This window comes from Phasianus colchicus, chromosome 10 (genome assembly GCF_987193195.1).
Source record: "Phasianus colchicus chromosome 10, bPhaCol1.hap1.1, whole genome shotgun sequence".
Lineage (NCBI taxonomy): Eukaryota > Metazoa > Chordata > Aves > Galliformes > Phasianidae > Phasianus > Phasianus colchicus.
In genome coordinates this window covers 12677719-12692214 of record NC_143445.1, presented here as the reverse complement: position 1 = coordinate 12692214, position 14496 = coordinate 12677719, and the positions used below count along the sequence as shown (strand labels likewise).

At 49.9% G+C, this 14496-nt stretch overlaps 3 long non-coding RNA genes across 3 annotated transcripts; 2 read left to right on the top strand and 1 right to left on the bottom strand.

Moving 5' to 3' along the window:
* The first annotated feature begins 225 nt into the window (after positions 1-225).
* LOC116230823 (uncharacterized) lies at positions 226-6486 on the top strand. Its single transcript, XR_004167309.2, has 3 exons — positions 226-312; positions 1243-1365; positions 6244-6486. It is a non-coding gene; the product is annotated as an uncharacterized LOC116230823 (long non-coding RNA).
* Positions 6487-11080: 4594 nt separating this feature from the next.
* On the top strand, positions 11081-12202 carry LOC116230824 (uncharacterized). The gene is made up of 2 exons (XR_004167310.2): positions 11081-11364; positions 11722-12202. It is a non-coding gene; the product is annotated as an uncharacterized LOC116230824 (long non-coding RNA).
* On the bottom strand, positions 11806-13075 carry LOC116230825 (uncharacterized). The gene is made up of 2 exons (XR_004167311.2): positions 12821-13075; positions 11806-12145 (listed from the first exon to the last, which is right to left on the bottom strand). It is a non-coding gene; the product is annotated as an uncharacterized LOC116230825 (long non-coding RNA).
* Between the last annotated feature and the right edge of the window lie 1421 nt (positions 13076-14496).

Genomic DNA, 14496 nt, shown 5'->3' with positions numbered 1-14496 from the left:
GCTGAAGTGTTCTACTGGTCCTCTACTTTCTGTGAGAGCGTTGTTTTGTTTTTTTTTTAAAAAGAAGAAAAAATTATAAACAGTTATTTGTTACCGAATTGTACAGAATTAATCCATTAAATTCTTTCGTTAATTAACTCTCTCGATGGACGTTTCTGTAAAGAATCTCCCACCGTTCCCTGCAGCAGTACGTAACAATACATACAGCTATCTATTTCCCCCAGTGGCTAACACAGGCGGCCCAGGCGGTGTGGGGCTGCGCGTTCCTTCGGCGCTGACTCCCCCAAATCCCCCTCCTTTCCTCCCCCCCAGGTGCGGTCTCTGTCTGGTTGGGGTTGTGGGGGCTGAGGGCAGAGCAGCCAATGACGTCACGCAGCGGGTGGGGGCCCGGTGCCCCCCAGCAGACGGGGCCGGGGCCGCTGCTGTACGGCTGTGCCCTGCGGAGCGCTCCCGGTGCCGGTGCTCGCACAGCACGGCTGGGGCATGGCCCGGAGCTTCAAGCTGGACCCTACACAAACATACACGGCTCACTCCTCTAGGCGAAATAAAGAAGGAAGGAGGAAAAAAACCCAACAACAACAACAACAAAAAACACAACAAAACAAGTACACAAAAGCCTCCAGTGGGGTAGCTTGAAACTGCCGAATGGTACCGTTTTAATTACTTTAATGATGTTTAAGAATAGCAGATAGTATAGGCAAATAAATAGCACGGGCTGCTGGAAGGGTTTCCCACGGCTCGCTGGGTGCAGAGGGGCTGCTGTGAGTTCTTCCCCTGTGCCCTGCACACCCCTCCACTCAGGTGGCTGCGGCTGTGTCCGGCAAACACACGCGCACGTACACACGTGTGTGTTTATAGATGTCAAGATAAAAGCGAGAGGAAAACAGATAGCCGGTCAGTGGCAAACCCAACCCCTCCTGCTGCAGCCGAATGCTGTTCCCAAGGCACCACGTCCCCACTTCACCAGCGCGAACCCGACAACTTTTGGGGTTTGTGTGCCTCGTTCCTCGCCGTGTGTCAGGGCGAGAGTGCGCCGCTGGGCCGGGGGAAATGGGTGCAGAGCCCACGCTGGGTGCTGCTCCCTTCTGCCACGCAGCCCCAAAGTCACACTGCAGAACCGGCTGCGGGCAGAAGGCTGTGTCCATTCTGTCCCCGGTTCTGTTTAGTTCTTTATTTCTCTATTTCCAGAAGTGTTTGGATGTGCAGGCTAATCACCTTTAATTTTTCATTTGCTTGTTACAGATGTCTGCCCCGTTGCTCTCAAGGTAATCTAGACAGACGCAGCTGAAAGCCTGAATCTTATGCCTTAGACATCAAAGAAAGCTCGCACAAAGAAGTATTTCTTCACAACGGTGAATCTTCATGGTAAGTTAGGATTTCTATGGCAATAGGCAAGTCATACTTAAATAGTGAAAGGCGAAGTCTGGAGCCCGTCCAGTCTTTTCATTAAGGACATAATATTTACGTCTAACGGGCCCTTTTTCTTGTGTATACAAGTATATATTTTTGTTTGACGCCAACTAAATCATTTTCATTTAATTTCCGGTAAACAAAACCCACGCGAACGGGGCACTTGTTCCAGATCATAATAAAAATGGATAAGAATGTCGGGAAGAAAAGGCCCGCCTGAACCGCCGCCTCGGCTCACTTTTGTTTCTGCTTTCTGCCGGGATCAGAGAATGCGTTTGGGATTTGAGGGCGAGTTTCTAAAGGCAAGGAAATGGTTTTTAAGGGGGAAAAGAAAAGGAGAAAGGTCTAATCAAGCTCGGGTTGTTCAAAGGGCCTGATTTTGGGGTTGAAAGTGTGAGTTTTATGGTGCATCAGCATGCCACGTTAGGATCGCTATGGTAATGAGGAGAGCAATAGCAAGCGGCCTTCAAAGGAGGCACACTCCATTTGAGACAGTCTATTAAGATACATTTGCACTGACCTTTGGTTTCATGCTAGCTTAATACACTCAATCTGCCCCTCGCTACGGACATGCTTCTTCCACCCAAGGCCCTTCTGCGGGGCTGGGCTCTGCCGGGCTTCACCCTCGACCCGAGCGGGCTCAGCTCCCCTCACCCCCCCAGAGGGGCAGCTCCGGGCTCTGCCCGCGGTCCCCTCACCCCCAGCCCCTCGGTAGGACGGGGAAGGACCCCTCTGGCGACCGCCCCACGGAGGGGCTGCGCCGGGGATGTCACCGCGACCCGCCGCTCCGCTCAGGGCTCGGCCAGAGGGACCCCCCCGCAGCCCCCGGGGGCGGGGAACTTGACACCCGCACGGCCGGGGCCATGGGCGCTGGGCCATGGGCCCGGGAAAGTTAGAAGTCCATGTTCCAGTAATTGTCTTGTTGTTTATTTTATCCAAGTACCCTGGTGAATAGGGGAAAAATAAACACGGTGAAAAAAAAATTCAAACAGTTGAGTCGTCTTTAGTGCCAGCCCTTGTGGTTGAATAAAAAGGATGGTCCAATTTCTATTGAGCTGAGAAATCTTTGAAGTGGGAGTTATTATCTGAGAAATTCCTGCTCGTCGTCCTAACAACGCTGATGAAACGTAAAAGGTTCTTTGTCAGCGATTTGTTCTCCTCTCTGTCAAACTCACCCTGCCCGTTGGCTTTAAACCGTTTCTAAAGAGATAAAATCAAACTTTTAAAGATAACTTTGGGGGCCCAGAGGGTGCGGAAAATACCAAACTACCGAATCCTGTGTATAGACATACATCTGGATCTACGTGGCTGCGTCTGTGTGAAACTGTCTGCCTACAGATGTCCGTAGATGTCTGTATGACCTTACTGCTCGAAAGTTGAAATGATGTCCATTTTGGCATTTTATCCTCTGAACTTTTCCGTCTAATAAATTATTCCTCCACATGTGCTGCGCAGAATGCAGCTCCTGAGAGAAGGCAGAAACGTTGGTCTCGTTGCCACCAGTATGTGACCAACAAACGCGTTCTTTCACTAGAATGAAAGCAACAGCAAAGACATCAGAGTAAAAGTCTTTGATCATTTCAACAGTCCGAATACCTATTAAGCGTGTATATACTGCGATGTATCGAAGTGGTTAACGCATTCAAAGCGATGGCTTCCATATGCTCCCATGTTTTATTGTCCGTAAGTGTAAAGATAGCCCAACCGCATCCCTTTGTATCTTCATTTGATAAACATCACCGTGCTTACCGATTCCCCGGTCAAGATTTATTTAGGAGTTTCCCATCGGAGATCATTCAAAGCTCTGTTTGTAAAGCGGATTCCTCGAAGTTGTAACTCATCGGCGTACTTCTGTTTTAGTTGCTACAGAGTGATCTGAGCCCAATCCCGCCGTTCTAAGCAACCCCAAAAATTTAATGGGACTTTTCCTGAGCAAAGACCGAGTCAAACTGCGGCGGAGGGGATATTATTATTATCAATATTATTGTTATTATTGATTCTGGCTCTTGTCATATTTATGGGGAAATCTACCACACTCCTCGTGAACTGTACGGAGAAGAAACACCTCTGAAAATGTAGCTCGCAAAAACATTTGCAATGTTGATGTACTGTATCTGACTTCTTAAATTCCGTCTTTTCCTTCATCACGTGTTTGGTAACGGAGGAACTTTCTGTTGTGCGCTTGAACATACTATTTATTTTTAATATTTGGATTTTTTTACAATAAATATTTATAAACGTATCAATTCTAGGGTTATTTTTACAAATGTGCACTTTTAAAAATGTGTGTTTGTATCGACGATGCCGAGCCGCTCCCAGAGCGCTGTAATTCGTCCTTCTGTTGGTTTTATATTCGTTGAAAAAGATTTCTCGAAGCGGTGTACTGTCAATGTGGTGTACGATATAAAGTGTGTTTTTTTGTTGGTCTTTATCCTCTCCTAATGTTAATCGTTTTAGGTTGGCATTTGCATTAAAAGAACAAAACCAAACCAAAGCACCTCTTTGGCTTCATTTCGGGGATAACTTCTTTTTGTTTGTTTGTTTTTCGGAGCAGGAGATTCCAATGAATTCTTTAAACATTGCCCGAAGTGCAGCGTGCAAACGCGGATCCCGGTGCCCCGAGTTTCCCCTATGAGCCCCGTCCCTTTCTTGTCTGCCCCGCACTCCGCTGTTCCGGGCGGGCAGCTCCGCTCTCGGGAGGTCGCCGACCGCCGGGGATGGGCGCGGGGCTCCGGGCAAAGCCCCCCCAGCTCCGCTGCTCCTGCCTCTGTCCCATGGTGTGCATTCTCTTGGCAGGAAGGCGTGGGATAGCATTGTTTGTGGAAATATCTCCCCAAAGTGAGCCCTGACACAGTGCCACTTATTTGATTTGATGAGGATTTATACGTATATATTTAGGAGAGGAAATGAATTCATCAGCTGAAGTAGCACGAAGATAACCCTTCCGGGCCTTGCGTATTGCACGGACTGATTTTGACACCTTGCAGCTCCCAGCTCGCTCAGAATCCCCTTGGCAGGGCTGCTCAGAGCCCAGCTTTGCCATTTGGGTGGATGCAGCCCCGGGCACAGCAGCCCCAACCCCGGCCGGTGTGATGCGCATGCGCGCTGCCTTTACCCTTTTTTTTTTTTTTTCCCTAATAGAAAACTTGAAAGAAGTTGACTAACACACAGAGATGACAAAAAGCTGACTTTGGGTGGCACGAATATTGTCACTAAGAATGCGTTTGACTACAGAAAAAGAGAGAATGAAAGGAAGTAAAGAAATACAGAAAGAAAGGAATGGAAGAAAAAGAAAGGAAAACATTTTTGCTGATGCGTAGAAGACAAAAAAAAAAAAAAGGCACAAAAAGGCAAGGAGGGCTAACAGTACATGCTAATTAGAGAATACAATTCTATGGTCTCTAATGATTGAGCGAAGACATGTACTTATTGCACTTGACTGTCAACAAGGGAAGGAATGTCCCCTCAGACAGCATGGTGAGAGAGACGTGTGGGCATTATTAGTGGCCCTTTAAAGACATTGCCTTTTCTTTCTCAATGCTGACAAACCATTTTGGAGGGAACCATCCCCTGTTGCTTCCTATCATCGATCCCCGTGCAAGCCCCTGCATTGTGCAAGTGCATTAATTAAAGACCATTCATTTAACAAAAGCACATTGTATTTCCAGGAAAGGAAGATTAGAAATATGAATCAGTAACCAAAGCCCATTTCCGCCACGATATCGGGAGAAGCGGAGGGGCGGGAGGGGCAGTCAGACACACCGAGTAGGACTGAGCAGTTTGGGACAGAAGCCCTGAACTGGTTTGCATTGCCAAGAACGCGTTGTCGATGTCTGACCGTGCAGCGTTCTGCCCGGCCCTTCCCTCTCCTTTCCGAGGGGTCGGACCCGCAGTGACCCGGGGCTGAGCCTCTGCCCGGGGTCCATCGCCCCAAATGGGATTTTCCAGCTGTCTCCGTGCACACACACATACGGGCACAGACACACGCACACACACACGCTTACTCATCCTTCCCCATCCCTTCGCTGTCTCGATCTTCGCAGCCCCAAGGGAAACCGAGCTGGTCCGGCCAGGCCGGCCGCGACAGGAGCGTGGCTTATCGCGATAAGGTGGAAAGGAGCGCGGAGGTTACGCGGGGGAAGGAGAGAAGCCGGCTCCCCAGCATCGCCCACATGACTGCTAAGCGGCTCCAGCTCCGCTAAAACCTCTGGGCCATATGTTAGTTTATTTATACCCTTTGTCTTTTCCCGTGTCGCCTGGTGCAAGGATATTCCTGGGATACAAATGAAAGTAAGCAAGAGTGAACAAACAAGGGAGCGCCTGCTAAAGGGATATGTAACATCGCACAGATCCCAACAGAGCACGGCGTTCCCATGGTTATAAAAGGGCCAGAATAGCAATTAAAGCTTTTAGTTAAAACTCTCAGATTTTTAATGCTGAATGACAGATTGACTCCATTTTCTCGTGGATGACTTAGAGTTTTTTTACGATTACTCTGGGGAAGGAGAAGGAGGGGGGACGACAAAATCACCGCAAAAATAACTCTTTCACATAAGAAAAAGAAAAAAAAAAAATAGCACGAGAGATCAAGGTGTTCCTAATGATGGCAACAGCGCACAAAAGCCCCACAGTTCCTCATCGTGCTCTGAGCGGTCCGAGGAATGGGAGAAGGTCGGGACCCGCGGCTCCGGGCATCGGGCTCCTTCCTCAGCCGCGGCTGGGAGCACGTTGGGCAACGTACTGATACCTTTTATTTTATTTTCTTCTGATTTGATTTTCACTAAAATAAACAGGACGCCCAATAAAATCGACTATTTATCTTTCCCCCCTCAGGTCAATGCCGCCCAGAGGATCGGCTCGCTCCTCACTGTTGCCAAACCTTCTCAGGGTCGCTGTGTCGGTGATGAGCGAACGTGGAGAGACACCTCGGGGTGCCCGGGGAGAGGGTGGGGATCCCGAGAGAGATCCCGACGGCACTGCGCTGCCAGCGGCCCCTGCCCCCTCTCTGCTGCCCCTCGGGATACCTGCTTGAGCCCTCCCTGAAGCCAAACAAAAGCGCACATCTCCCCCTTCCCCTCCCCCCCCTCCCCCCTCTCATTCCCTCCTCCCCACCCAGCATTTTTAGGAAGACCAAAAAAAAAAAAAAAAAAAAGTATTCTCCAACTTTTGACTAGCCTCTGCTGGCTTAAATTATCCTTTACCCTGGGGGACAACAGTGTAGCAATGGGAGCTCCTGCGGGCGGCGGGGAAACGGGGTGCAGCTGAACTCGGGCTGCACTGCCGCTGCCCTGCTGCTCTTCCAGGGCCGGGGGTGGTGGGGCTGGAAGTCCTGGAAGGGAACTCAGAGGGAGGGCTCGAGGGGGAGGTTTTGTTCTCTCTACCTGAAGACGGATTAATCCTCGCATATAGCTGATAAAGATGAAGATCTTGCTGGGAGAATAGGGAAAAATCGGTAGGAAAAGAAGGAAGGAGTCACTGGATTGTTATTGTCTGGAAAGCGGGCCACCTTTAAAAACCTGTTGTAGAAATACAGAGACTCCTTTAAGTGTGAAATATCATTTCATTGTAAATAGCCAAAAAAAGAGTCGGTAATCCAACTTCCGGAAACTGTTCTGAATTATTTCAGCAGACTCTTTTAAAAGGGGATTAGCAGGGCTTTAGGGGCAAAATCCTTCTGTTTTATTCAATCTCTGATTTTATGTTATAATTACTAGATGTAAAGACTCGCGAATTAGTATGCAGGCGTCGTCCAGACATTATGCAGGTGCTATTCTAATCATTCAGCTTTTTAATTAAGGAACGAGGTAAGAAAACAGAATCATAAAAACACTTTTGTGAGAGCTGAGAAAATCGTGAGCGACTGCATGAATAAAGCCTTTATACCTTATCCTGACAGGTCAGACACCAATTGCCTGACTTACGACCTTTTCTTGCTGAAACAATGGTTAACAGCTTTCTCACCTTGTTCCCATTATAGCCTTTATTCTCGGAGAGAATTTATGGAAATGGCCCCCAAATGCTTACACTAAAGAGGGATGCAGAAAGGTATTGCAATTTTAATTGGTGCGCGTCCCGAGTAAAGATACTTTCTTTGTGGGTCGTTCTGAAGCGGAGGGTCTCAGTCCGGCACGGGAATTTGGGCGGACCGAGGTGGTTTGAGGGGGAGCACAGCAGCCCAGCGCCGCTGGAAGTTGCCGGGATGCCCGGGCAGCCGGATCGGCGGGGCCGGCGCCGGTCCCCCTTTGTTCAGCGCATCAGAAGGCATCGTGCTCCTTGATCCCGCAATGCAAACTTCAAGCCTTTGTGGTCTTTGTTATTATTATTTAATTTCTTTCCCTCGCCTTCCTCCTCACCCCTCCTCTCCCCCCTCCCCACGCCTGGCACTACTGCATCACGTGTATTAACATATGAATGAAACGAGCAGAGCCAATGCACTTAAGGTAATACCTATGCTCCGTTCTCGCTTGATTATCTTTTTATAGAAAGTTACATTAACTAATGACATTTACATAAATATGAATAATTAGTAAGGTAAGTAATTCTGCTCCGACGGCGGAAGGCGGAGCAGGGAGAGCGCCTGAGCCCTCAGCCCAATTTTGGGCTCTGCAGAGCTGGGCGCAGCCTGGCACCGGGACGGGGCTGCGTGCGGGGAGGAGGGGATCTGTCCCATTTGTATTGTTTTCTTTTTTTCCAATGTGAAACTTTTATCTTGTGCCCCTCTTTTATCTCCCCTCCGGACCTCCAGTTCTGAGCGGAGTTCAGTGGCTGTAAATGATAGGTTCCCAAAAGCATCAATCCGCGCTCCTCTAGTACTTGGCCGAGAACAATGCAAGTATTAGGATATCAGCAGCACTCGAAATGATCACGCGTTAAATTATTTTGCTTTCACGGATGAGGAGGCTTTTTTCCAATGTAAATCAAGCGCTTTAGTTATTAAGTCTGAACACTAATCTCCAACAACCTTTACATAATGTGGCAGAATGTGCCACACCACTTCGCACCTGCACTCTGAATAGAGCCGCCTTTTCAATGTAAGACACGCTTGTTGCCCCTGGGCTCCAAAGGAGTTGTGTGAATAAGTCAAGCTTTTTGAATACCCCTACTCGCTTTCTCTTCCTCCTTTGATCACAGAAAATGTCTTCTAATTTGTCCTTTTTCATTGTAACAACGTTTTCAAGTCTCTTTTTATTTTCCAAACCACATATTTATAAAGAACATAAATCGCCCCAGAAAACAAAAGTTCTTTCCTCGCCAACTGGCCGAGTAGCCTATGATCACTTTGTTATTCACGAGGAGAAGAAGGGGACAACAAGGTTCTCGCAAAGGCTGTTGCTTCTCTAGTTTGTCCTAAACAAACGTTTAACTCCGGGACGGGACGAGGGGGGAGAGCAGTGTTCGTTCCCTCCAGCAGTAGGGACGGAGCCATTTGACTCGGGGATGTGCTCGCTGCTGTCCCCAGCCTGGTGACCGGCCACTCTTCAGCCTTTCGGTCGGCAGCGACCATGGCGCGGCGGAGGGCGGAAGGACGGCCGCCTGTCCCTGCCCGCAGGACGGCCGCAGCCTCCGCCCTCTTCCCGAGCCCACCAGGCAGAGCGGGGCGAAGCCAGCTGTAGCGAGCCGGCTGCACGCGTTCATCCTTAGCGGAGCTGCCTATATTAGCGACCTCCGAGGATAATGAACTCTAATTTAGAAACGCGCGCAAGAAGCCCGATTAATGGGGAGCGGACCCGCATCGTTCCTACTGACCCCGCCGGCCTCCCCCCGACCTCCTATTCCCGCCCCCCCCCCCCCCCCACCATTTCCCGACCCGGTTCTGCAGACCGGAGCCGGGCAGCGGCTGCCCCACTCCGGGGCGCGGGCAGAGCCCGGTGGGGCTCCCACCTCCCGCCGCCTCCCCGGCCCCGTCGGAGGCATTTCCGAGGCGTTCTGCCCCACTGTCTGCTAAGGAGCAGTAGGTTAATGGCATTTCAGTGAAGTTGGTCTCTCGGTGGGCTAAGCCCAACCTAGGAGTTTCTCACTCCTCCTTCTCACAGACGGGTTTCCGGGCGGCTCTTTAACATCCCCATTCATTAGCACGCTAATCAAGGCTGTAATCCCGGCGAAGAGGTGCCCGTGCGTTTGTGCTGCGGCTCAAACCTCCTCCCGAGCGCGCACCTTTGCGCAGAGCCGCGCAGCGCCCGCTCCCCCCTCCGACGGCCGCCTCCACCGGGAGCCTATTTTCTGACATTACCGTAGGCTCCGGGTAAGAAAACTAACAAACCCTTCTAATACAGTTTAAAACACTTTGATGTCTTGCCAAGAAACACACTTCCTTCAAGAGACAAGTCAACATTTGTTTTTCACATTAAATGGCGTTTAGTTGCCACTGAAAAAATGATACTGAAGGACCACTTTTTAATTCGATGTATAACAACCGCGGGGGTCTAAGAGAAAATAACGGCGAAAGCTATAGACACAAATAACTAAATTACCAAAACGTTAGTATATCTCCTAGGTTCATTAATATGTAACAGACTCCCCAGTTAATCTCCAAAAGCCAGTGTTCCCCCTCTAAAATAGCACTCTGGGACGAATTGTACAGGAGATCAATCACTGCTAATGCAGTAAGGTTTACTGCAAGGGGGGAAAAAGCTATTTACACCTTCAAATAGAAGCTTTTGAGATTTAAGAGTAAGGGTCATACATCACCAAGAATAAATGATTATGAATTGGTAAACGCGCCCTCCAGCCATTAGCTATGCGACGCGATTTATCATTTCTGGGTGTTTTTCTTTTTAAAATCATCTGGCTGTTTGAAAAGAAAAGCATGACGGAGAAAAAAAAAACACCGCGGGAAAGTTTGTTTTTGCATATACTATAAGTCATCAAAACACGGCTATTCAGAAATAAACGGGGTCACTTATGAACCGCTTAACGAGGGACAATAAAGTCCCTCCATTGTACACTTTTATGACTGAGCGATCGGTGGGCTCCTCCGAACCGCGCCTGCGGCCGCTCCTGCCTTTTTTCTGCCTTTGCGTTGGAAGTTACAAAGCCGCGAGCGGGCTTAGAAATCATTCACGCCCTAAAAATGAATCTTTCCGTCGTTCAGTCGCCTGACAGATATTGAACTTCAGCTACGTGGGACATTTCTCCAGTGCTCAGCAATCGCCGGTCGTTAGCCAAGATGCTGGCAAGCAGCGGGCGGGGGAAGCGGGGAGGGCAGGGGGGCTGCCCAGATGCTGGGTGACAGCGGACACCCCTTCTTTCTGACTCCCTGTTAGAGAAGAGCCGAGGGCAGCTTTGGGTGGGGAGGCTTACGACTCAGGTCCTTGGAAGCTTGCTTAGCCCTCAGGCGATATGTGGAGAGCTTCTTTGCTTTGCTTGCGTGCGTGTCGTTGGCTTTTTTTTTTTTTTTTTTTTTTTTTTTTAGCTGAAATTGGTTCACAATGCCAAGTAAACCTTTTTCCACTTAGCCTGTGCTCAGGGCGGTAGGAATGTTGCTCATCAAATTAAATAATCTGTAATAAAACGCATACTTTGGAGCTGGGAAAGAATGGCAGCGTGCTCTCAGAGGGCGGATCAACTGGAGGCACCGCTCCCTGCTGCCGGATCTCGGCCTGGCACCTTCCGTCGGGGGGAACCGACGGGGCGGGATGGGGGGTGCCGTCACAAAGGGCTTTTGGGGGGATTCACCTGCCCCTTCGTCGGATCCTCCGCAAATAACCGGCTGCAAGGCAAGGGGCGAGGTGATGGGGCTGGGCAGGGAGGACAGCGAGGTGGACATCCTCTGGAGGAGGATCTCAGGAACAGGTCAGATCGGGGCAGCTCGGACCCTGCAGGCCTCTAGTGGAGGCGTGCGAGGGACCTCGGCTCAGAAGGGTTTCCGGGGAAAACGTGAAGTCCCCTAAATAGTTACATCCCGCCGTCCCCGTACGTCAGGCTTCAATTGTGACAAGTGCCTGTTTTCTTCGGGTAAGGGATTTAATGTCTGGTGAAGGGGACTGTGGCAGCGAGGGTCACAGCAGGTAACCATCTCTGCTAGGGGGCTTTTTAGTCCCACTTCTAACACTCCCAACATATTTGCAAGATTTGGGAATGAAGTGGCTCGCTTGTGAACTTGAGGAAGAGCTGAGATTTCTGGTTTGTTTTACAAGCTCGTTACAGGCGCATTTGGCCAAAGGGCACAGTTTTATGTAAAGACAAAGACAACAGAGCCGTTCTGGGGAATGAGGGGCTTTTACAACTCTGCCCCATCGTTCATTGTCTACTGGGTGGCTTGGAAAAAAAGCCAGGCGTTTGCACACGATGAGCTTCGTGCCCTTCTCCTAGGGGTGCTGTTTTGCTCGAGGCACCTAGGGACGTTCACCAAGAGAAAGAGTAGCAACGTTGCGTGGAATTCCCTATGGAAGAAACACACGGGGAAACCGTAAAGACTTTGGCCAGGTGTTGGAGCAGAGGACAGGGGCTGCCTGGCCGCTGCCTAGGCCTGACTGAGTGCCAGAGCTCTGAGAGCATGGACAGACCTCTGGATCAACACAAAGTGTTGCATCCTCGGTTCGATTCCCACTCCATAGAGGGCTTCTAAACGAGCAGTTTCCCCTCGTAACAGGAGACACTGCTCCTCAGCTCCCCAGGACACCCACTGGAAGGTCCACTTCTTGGTCCACCAAAGAGCACTGTGAGATGTTTCCCTCAGAAATCCACTCGTCCTCTCATCCATACTGCTCTCCTCTTTTCCTCAGAAGTCATCTCTCTTTGAACCCCATTTCAGAACGCAGAGAAAGGAAAAAATAAAAAAATCAGAGATCTAGTTCTCCGCAATAGATGAGATTGTCTCCTTGAATATCTAATGCTGCAATTCCACTTCAAAGTAGTATACTCATTTCCTCTTTATTACATCATTCAGCATTTTATTTCTATGATTTTATGTTTTACTGCTGTTGCTTTTTTTCCTCCGCTCAAGTCTATATTTCTGGCGTTATAGAAAGTCTCTGAAGATCCATAAGATTATTATTTATCTGACTTTGTGCGTCTCCGAGTGCTGTATACATTATATAATTGCTTTAAAATGTTTTCATAAATTACATTCAGAAATGTGTCATAGTAAATTACCTTTGTAATAAAATGTAAAAAATGCAAATGGCTGTTGTCTTTATTACGTTTTAAACCATTGGTTTATCTGCACTATTTCACTTGTCAGTTGCACAATATGTTGTATAAAGGGAAAGCACAGTTTGATAACAGATAGATGGAACCTCGTGTGTAATCTAGCAGGCACGTACAGTTTGGGTCATTTCCTTATCTCCCGCAGAAAAGACATTATCCCCCTCATATTTACATACTTTTCAATATTTGTCAAACAATCATAAATTATAAATTAATGAAATGTTCGACAGTCTTCAGAGATCAGACTAATGAAGACATTTACCTTTTTGGTGATTTGGAGTCTCATCTTTGTAAGTTTAATGACATTTAGACTCTCACGGTTTATTAGGCTTTATTAGATTTGTCCTTCACTCCTGCTGTCATTCAGATGTCTCTGCATAAACATCACCTGCTTCAGGTACGGGAACAAATCGACTTCTTCCAGGAAGGCTCCGAAGCACCGCCGGCCCTGGATGGGGTGGGTGGGATGGATGGGGGCTCCGGGAGGCACGGGAGCCCTGCTCACCGCCTCGGCTGGTGCTGCCAGCCCGCTCCCCAGCCGCCTCCCGCGGTCGGGAGTTATTAAATGCCCTCCCAAGCCAAGAAACCCATGTGCGTTTGATTACGAGCCCGGCAGCCAGGCGCACCCACCCGCCCCAGCGGCCCCTCGGGGCTCTCCTGCTCGGGCTCCTGAGCCACGGGGGCAGCTTGCCAGGGCCACGGAGCTGCAGCTCTTTGGACGTTTTTCTTTTGTTTTGCCCGGTGGGTTCGGACGCTCCCAGGCGCCGGGCCGGGTGCAGCGGTGCCCGGGCCGGACAGGCTGCCCGTCCCCGCTCAGCACCGTGAGGGAACTCGCGCTGACGGATGGTGGCCGCCTCCCCAACACGATTAGGCTGCGGGAATTAAGTTGCCCCCGGAGAGACTTGCCCTCATCCCCCTCCACCTTTGCTGGGAGGCACACGCAGAGTCCCGCCGGCCGGAGCCCGGCGCCATCTTCCTGGGAACAAAGACGCGGGGATCCCCCGGCCTCGCCCTGTAATCGAGTTTCCTAATTGCATTACCCCGCCGGCAAATGGCAGGAGCATGTGTCGGGGCGCCGTGCTCCCCCGCCTACCTCCCCCCGGGGCCGCATGGGGAACCGTCGGACACCGAGCTCCGGCCCCGGAGCGGGGAGCTGGGACGGCCGCTGCCTTCATCCTCCGCATCATCAAATATAGATGGGATCTGAACCTCGCGCTCAGAACCTCTAACATTGTTTGCAGAGGCTTCCAAATATTTCCAAACAACGCTTTTTTAAAACACAATGGAGAGTTATTAAAGCGCTTGTTGGTAAAGTGAGCATGTGTTCTGCAATCATCAAAAATTGATATGTACCGCCAGTAAAGTAATTATGCACCATCCTGAGGATACGAGAACAGTACATTGTTAATCCACTTGCACACCCGTTGACTTGCAGCATCAGGCTGCAAATAGCTTAATTAAGTCATACACGTGGAATATAACCATATTGTTACATTGCATTATGCACAGTATATCTCAATTTATTGGGACAATTAATGCAAGTGATAGACCTCGGGCAAAAAATATTAACCGCAAAGCACTAAAGTTGCATTCTGGTGACATTTGCAGTGCGGGGAGTAAACACTGGAATAAGGCACCGCGGTCCGAGAACCGCGAGGACTTCCGAGGAGCCCCTGGCCCCAAGTCGCCCTCGGCGGGCACTTCGGGAGAACGTCTCTGCTATGGTCCGAGCTGTGCCCCGACGTGTGAAAACACTGCTCCCGGCACCAAGGATGTTGGTGCTGGATGGGAACTCCAGGGTCGGTCCCAAGGAGATGTGGAGCATGGAGCAAGGAAGCTCGGAGCCTAAGTGTTTCCCTGCAAGGTTGAGGAACAACGCGGGGAGAACGGAACGTCAGCGTTCCGCTAGCAATGGTGGGATTGGGAGGGCACAACAGT